Genomic DNA, 8,263 nt, shown 5'->3' on the forward strand with positions numbered 1-8,263 from the left:
AAAGTCCTGCAACTGAAGCAAAAGGTGGTCCTTCACACTATTGATGCAGGGGGACATAATACAAATGCCAAGTACTCTGTCTAGGATTTTACTGGTTAAAAATATGTAATCTAAAAATCTAATAATTATGCTCTACTTCCTGTGATCTATCACCTGAAATCCTAACACACAATCCTGACAACTCTTTGAATCGTCTCGTTGCTGAAAAGTGCTTTTTAAATAACCGTGCCTTGCTTTGCCTGATAAAAATTAACAGAAGTTTGTGGTTGTGACGTAACAAAAGTTATAGAGATATGAAATCGTTTACTCAGCACTTTACAGGAAACAGCCAAAGGATTTCATTATTTACCTTATAAGTGAAAGGAAAGCTCTAGAGCACCATGTGCTTTAACAAGGTTAATACATTTACAATAACAATCAATAACATTTATATTTAATAGTCAATAACATATAAATCAAAGCGTAATCAATGGTAAATGGGTGAATGGTGATCTCTAAGGGAGGTAAACATGAGGTAAACACTCTTAAATATCTTATTTCTTCTTTTTATGGGTTGTTTGTTTCTCGAAAGACAGAGTCCACAATTAAAGTTGTGTTTTGGGTATTGTGAGTCGCCTATTAGGTTACCAGCTGAACATATTTGTTCTATTGTCATACGTGGGGGGGGCATGTCTTTGCAATGGGAAAGCGTGTTTTCATCTGTGAAAAATGTATGGTCACTGTCTACACCGTGAATTCCATCCAGAACACACTCGCCTGTCAAAACAACAACTCTCCCACTTTTTCTTTTTTCTTTAAGGGGGAAAAAAAAGAGAGAAAAAGGGTAATTCTGTGAATTAAAATGCTTAAAGAACAGTCAATCAGGCTTGTAATTCCGTCTCGTATAATTAGAGGCTGGGAAAACTAATTACAGCGGAGAAACCTAACTCTCCTCTCGCTACTACGGCAGCCCCTCATCACCGAGATCAGGTGACAGCCATCAAACTCGTTAGGCCGCCATGCATCGCCACACACACCCGTGTATATGCGGGCACGCACGCACGCGCACACGCACGCAAGCAACGTGTGGTTGAGCAAGCAGCCAGGCCGAGAAGAGATGGAGATGAAGTGCAGAAGGGAGGGAAAAAATAGCAGGTAATCAAGAAAGAGGTGCAACAACAACAGGTTGTGTTCTTAATCAGCAGCAGAGAGACGGAGAGAGAGAATGTGGAGGTATGAGGCGAAACAGGTGAAAAAGAGAGAAGCCCAACTGTACGCGACACAAAAAGATGAACGGGGTGAGGATATAGGCGGTAATGTAAATTACTTGAAATGCATCAGGTTGATCTCCGCTTGATTGCTGCCAGGAAAAGATGTTTGCGGAAGAGGGGGGAAAAAAAAAGTGCTCCTGATTTGCATGTTCGACTCACTTTGAGTTTATCCCGGTGCCGGTACTGCCAGTTGATAATTAGTTGTGAGTATGATTAATGCAGAAAAACTTAATTTCACTCAGAGTGCTGAAGGAGGAGGCCTTATGAGTGTCACAACACTGGGAAAGTGCTTCGGGGCGAGTCGCGTCAAGCAGCTGAGGAGAGGAAATGAGCGCTTGTGGTGTTGGCGCAGGAAACCTGGAGCCAAAAATGCACGGGAAAGCAGCAAACCGGGAGTTTATTAAACGCTCTGCAAAAATCTGATAAGATTTTGAGCCGCATTTATGGAAAATATATATTATTAAGATCCTTTTCATTGACGCTGACTCATTTCAAGTTAAATCTGTTTGCATGGAACAATAAAGATCAGCGGATGTTGGCAAAGGCAGACTTTAGTGCATTAAAATACAGTAAAAATGTTATGAATGTTAGGTTAATAACCTAATATTCATGTTAGACATCCTGTCTGTAAAAAGGAGCGCTACCGCAGGTCATTCATTCCTGCTGCTACCAGATTATACAATGCTACACTGTAACTGTAACCATAACTGTAACAACTAATGTGCAATAATCTATTTAATACACTGTACTACAACCCGTGCTATAATCCTGAAAGAAGTGACTTCTGCTGCTATCACCACCAGAACATATGTCAGTACACATGTATGTATGTATGTATGTATGTATGTACAAATGTATTCACGCATGTATATGCACATATATACGCGTAGGTATGTATGTATGAAGATATTCGTCTTATTTATATATATATATATATATATATATATATATATATATATATATATATATATATATATATATATGAATATATATGAATATATATGAATATGAATGTAAATAAGACATCATATGCCCATTCCCAACCCCTTTTGGAATTATTGGTATTCTTTTTGATCCATTGTATATATGAAGATTCACTGTATATAATTGAGTGCACCTTCCCTACTCTGCACCTTCTTGTATGAGCCGATGTGACGAGTGAATTTCTCCATTGTGAGATCAATAAAGACTATCTTATCTTATCTTCTATCTTATGTTTTTGGAGTGTGGGAGGAAGCAGGAGTACCCGGAGAGAACCCACGCATGCACGAGGAGAACGTGCAAACTCCATGCAGAAAGACCCCGGACCGGGATTCGAACCCAGGAACATCTTTTTGCTGCACGGCAGCAGTGATCCACCATGGTGCCCTGTTTCTCTTGTGATGGAGATAAAAAAAAAAAAGTTTGAAGGGCGTAAATATGAATAAATAAGTAAGTCTGGTGAAAAACGTGCAAAAGTAGAATAAGATTACCATAAAGAGGTTGTCAGTGGAGATAACATTACATAATAAATATTTAGGGTCCAAGAGGTCCAAAGGTCAAGCTGATGATTTCACATTATTCATGACGTGCGATGATAAGATCTGTGCATCTTAACCAGCTTACTTTGTAAGGAATACATATGTACCTGCAGGTTCCTGTGTTTGGTAACCGGATACCTGTCAGTTGGCAGAAACCCGCTACCCGTTAACGCATTTAGCTGCCTTTTAGGCCGGCGCCGAGACACGGTAATGGCCGCCGCTCACAGTGGAGACTAACCTATTACACCAAAACTAACTGCCCTTTGTGTGCCCTTGAAGAACTTTGTGGAAGTACTTATCGACACCCAGAGATGGGCCTAAATCCTGATTCTGCGACGCTCACGTTTAAATGAAAACGCTAAGAAAACCGAGAGCCACCGTGGAAAATAAACAAAAGGGAAGAGCATCGTTCTTGTACTTCATCAAAGCCAATCCTGAACCAGGTTTGTGTGCTAAGCTGCTCTTCTGCGCAGTTTGCTGTCAGTCTGCTCTCAAAAAACCGGCTAAATGTCACCGTGTGCTTCCTCCGAAGCGCGCCGTGAAAGTGGGTGGGTGGGTGGTGAGGGGTGGGGGACCCGTTTCCAAGGCAACAGGGGTCTCATTTTTCGCCAGCGGCCCATTCCCAACCTGTTACCAAATGAGCCGGAGCAGCACCGGCGAGGCTTCAAAGAGCGGCAGCCTCACAGCCGCCACAGGGTCTGCTAATGTCAGGAAACCAAATACCGCAGCCAGAGCTGGAAGATTTTAGCCCGAGCGATGCAGACAGATGGTGAGGCTGACAACTTGTTTTTAGTCCTGGATTTAGAAGAGAAGACAGTAAAATAAGTCGAAGTTGCTTTCTAATATCCCTCCTCAGCCCCAAACAACAACTCACTCCCGTCGACGTCCACTTTCACCGATGGAAGCGTGCCCAATTTCTGTTTCACTTCCTGAGACTTTTCTAAAGTTTGCGTAAAATTCACTTGATAAGTTGGAGGGAAAACCTCGAGTAACAAGTCTCCCTCTTCTTCATTCGCTCTTCATCTACCTGCATTTCTTGCTGTCCTTCCATGGCGCCTGGAGGTTGCAAGGCTTCAAAGTTGATTTCCCTTCATGTTAACTTCTGGACGGATGCTTGAAATAAGGAGAGGAGAAGAGAAGGTAAGAGAAGAGAGGGATTCAGAAGCTATGAGCAGATGAGAAAGAAAAAGGTCAGAATATATATATATATATATATATATATATATATATATATATATATATATATATATATAAAAACAAAGGTAGGGATCTGAATCCTGAGTTCAGCTGGTGAGGCCGGTTAAGTAGATGAAGATGGGGTTAAACAGGTTATACAAAGTGAATTTATTATAATTTTTCAGAAAAAAAGATTTGCCTCAGCATTAAAGATTGGAACATTTACCCAAATTGCCTTTTCTTTTTTTTTCTTTTTTATGTAGTTTTGTGCATGTGTGTGTATGTTCTTGTACTTGTAACTGGCCAAGAACACTTTTTGGTGATTTTACTAGTAAAGTGAGGACTTTGATGTAAAGTGAGGACCTTTTGTCGGTCCTCACTTTTATTCTGGGCTACAGGTTAGGTTTAGGACTACGGTGTCAATTACGACTAGCTATAAACCCATAAAAGTTAGGCATAGGGTTAGGGTTAGGCCACAGAAACACTTGAAAATGAATGGAAGTCTGTGGAAGACGAGGCACGGTCCTCACTACGCATTGTAAACAAGGATGGGTGTGTGTTTGTGTGCGTTCTTGTACTTGCAGCTGAGTGAGAACATTTGTGGCTCATTTTACTTGTAAAGTGAGGACCTTTTGTTGGTTCTCACTTTTATGCTGGGCTAGGTGTTGGGTTCGGCACTAAGGTGTCTGTTAGGTTTAGGTTAGGGTTATGGTTTGGTAAAGTTTAGGGTCAGGCCGTGGAAAGGCTTTGAAAATGAATCAAAGTCTATGGAAGTCAGGGCATGGTCCTCACTTTGTATTTTAAACAAGAATGTGTGTGTGTAGGTGTTCAATGAAACAACAGCTGGTAAACAGAAAGTCTCCTATTCCCCTCCTTTCTCCTCCCACAGCCTTGTTTTGTACCAGATTTCTGGTTTATGGTGAAAAAACAAACAAAAAAAACACCGGTTTTGATTAACTTTTGGGAATTTGCAAAACCAGCATCCCTCAGGAAACCTGACAAACTTCCCACTTCTATTCATGATGGTCTGTCCCCGTGGACGCCTCCTTGTTCTCTGTGCTTGGCCTGGATGCGTCCGCGGATCCACTCCTCACGTATCCACCCGACTGTCTGTGGATCCATCTATCTGTCTGGCCGTCCAGGTATGTGTTCTCTCACCAGGGTTTGATTTCAGGCTGAATCGACGCCCTGTAAGACGAGTCGAAGCCAGCAGCTCCTTGGAGGCTCCAGGGAGGGGAGAGGAGGCGTGCGGCCGGGTTTCATCCCATGGAGGGTGCAGTGTTCTGGGGTTAGGAGTGGCCCTGGGGGCCCCTGGCCGCGATGGGAGGATGGATGGGTGGATCCATTGACTGATGATTGTATTTCCCCTGAGGCAGAGTGACATAGATCACAGCAAGCAAGACAGACTTTAACTATTTCCTGCTTCCCAGAGACTGAATTTGATGCTCTGAATCATGTGTGCTCCTTTATTAATATCAACATTTAAACCAAGTGAAATGAAACAGCAAATATCTGTTCACATTGACTTTTAAGTATTTCCAGTTTTAAACTTTTCCAGTCTATTTTGCAAACACGTTGCCTTGCAAGATTATTCATACCCTTAAACCTTTTCACCTTATTATTACTAAAAACAAACAACTGTTTGTTTTACTGGGATATTACTGGCGCATCGCAATAAATCTAATTATTACTGAAAAGTTTATTTACATCGGTAACTCTGTTGTGAAGAAAGACCTGAGCCAGACTCAGCCTCAGAGATAGGATGAGGAGCAATCTGGAGGGAGCTCAAAGTAGCACCGCTGTTTTTTCGTATGGAAAGAAGTCAGTTTAAAAAATTTCCAAGCATGTTCCACTGGAAGGAGACCTCATAGAAGACTCAGAACTCGCTAGAGGGACTACACTGCAATAATGGATCTAAAAATAAGTAAAATGTTGTTAAAGTTAGTGTATTAATCCTTGATTTGAGCAGGTAAATATGATTATCTGTCAATGGAATAAGTATTTTGACCCCTAAAATAAGATAATTAGACATCCTGCATTTGAAATAAGATGACGGAGATGAATTGTTCCCATTTTAAGTGCAAAAATCTTATTCCATTGGCAAATAGTCTTATCTACCTGCTCAAATCAAGGACAAATACACTCGTTTTAAGAACATTTTACTTATTTCTAGTTCAGTTTTTGCAGTGCATATATCCCGTGTGGCCGGGAATGCCTCGGTATCCACCAAGGGAGAGGGATGTCTGGGGTTTCTTCCTGAACCTGATGACCTCACAGCCTGATCTCAGATGAGCAGAAGACAGTGGATGGATCAAACTTTGTAATTTAAGCTAAATTTTCTACTCATCGAGTTCCCTCCACTGTCTGCTCAACATTAAAGACTTTGTGATATACCTATAAATTCTGCTCTGTCTTCTCTAACCCCAGTGGGTCGAGGCAGATGACCGTTCATACTGAGCCCTGTTCTGGTTCTGCTGAAACTTTTCCTTCCAGTTAATGGGGAGTTTTTCTTTCCGCTGTCGCTTCATGCTTGCTCAGTATGAGGGATTGCTGCAAAGCCATCAACAATGCAGATGACTCTCCCTGTAGCGCTACACTTCTCCAGGAGTGAATGCTGCTTGTCGGGACTTTGAAGCAATCAACTGGTTCCCTAATATAGGAGATTTTTTACCAATCTGTATAATATGATTGAATTTGACTTTGTAAAGTGCCTTGAGATGACATGTTTCATGAATTGGCGCTATATAAATAAAATTTAATTGAATTGAAAAAATGAATCGGTACAAAACACTATTGCCAAGGTGCAAATGGAATCAAGTCAAGGGGTAAAAACATGGCAACACTCATTTGCAGAAATGCCCTAAGCCAGAGCTCAAAAATCTGTTTTAACCATTATTCTTTCAATTCTGTCATTTTAAGGTGCTTGAAAAAAATCTATATATGTATTGCATCCAATAAAAATGCATAAGGGGTATTGAAATAAAACAATCAGGTACATACTGGAAACTTTGGACCTCTTCTACTGCCCGCTACTAAAACAAATGGTGGGCAGAACCCTGCCCAGCACCACCCAAGGATGCAAAGTCAAAAGCCAGATTAATACAAGGAGTTCTAGACAATACAGATATCCTGATGGCTGCTTATCAACTGAATTTAACATGTTAGCCTCTCACAAAATACAAATACTGTTATAGATACATCTTCATCGTCCTACAAAGCACATATCAGTTCAAACTTATTTTATCTATTGCAGATACATGCAAATATTTGTTATATGTGTTATATATATAAAGACTATGTTTATATCATTACCATGCCATTACATTCTGTATATATGACTATAGTGCTTATGTGCCTTCATTAGGAATGACCCGGTCACAGGTTTAAAAGTTAACAACTTAAAAGACATTGTTAGCACTAATCTGACTGTTTTCCAAACTTCCCTGACTTCTAGGCGTTAGTAGAAAGTAGTCATAATGTGGATCAGACAACTGCCAAATATGGTGTTGGCTTCCGCTTTAACGAGGCTGTTGTTGCAATCCAACTTGTCAAAATACCATCAAAGATTTGGCTCCTCACACAGGAGGAAGGAAGAGCAGTTCCGACAGGAGGAAATATTCTCTGTTATTGTAAGAACGTCTGACAAAGAACTTGGGCAACAGTTTAAACCAATAATTAATGACTCTCTTAATTTTTCCTGAAACCTTTTGGCACAAACTCTGTGTCTATGTTCTACTGTACTTCAGAAATGTCTGTCAATAGTTGTCCGCTGAGTGCTTTCATGTTTGATACCCTTTTGATGTGCTTCCATCCTGCTTCGTTTCAAATGATCAGTAAAAACAAAGAATAGGACGTTACGTATTGCAACATTCGAACCCAACGGTGAGAAAAGCTTCTGTGAATCACAACATGTTTGAATCTTAACTGAGCTGCGGTGATCTAAAGGAACCACAAAGGAAGTCACCATGTTCATTCACTCACATTCTGTGAGGGGCAGATGGACATTTGACTTTTGAATTTCAAGAGTGGGAAGCATTGTTCTTTTACGTGGGCTTTGTTGTCTTAAGATAAACTTGTGTGACATTGTCTTCAAGACTCTTATCTGTGAGCTCTGAAACCGATTAAGCATACAGGTGCATTTTGTCACGATAGAATATAATTAAAAAACTGATTTATTTTATTAATTCAGCTTGAAAAGCAAAACATGAATTATATAGGTTCATTACACACAGTAATATTCTTAAACTGTTGATTTTGTTCACTTTGACGCAAATAAAAAAAAACAAGAGTTGGCTCCAAATGGGTTTTTAGCACGTT

This window comes from Fundulus heteroclitus, chromosome 9 (genome assembly GCF_011125445.2).
Source record: "Fundulus heteroclitus isolate FHET01 chromosome 9, MU-UCD_Fhet_4.1, whole genome shotgun sequence".
Classification (NCBI taxonomy): Eukaryota; Metazoa; Chordata; class Actinopteri; order Cyprinodontiformes; family Fundulidae; genus Fundulus; species Fundulus heteroclitus.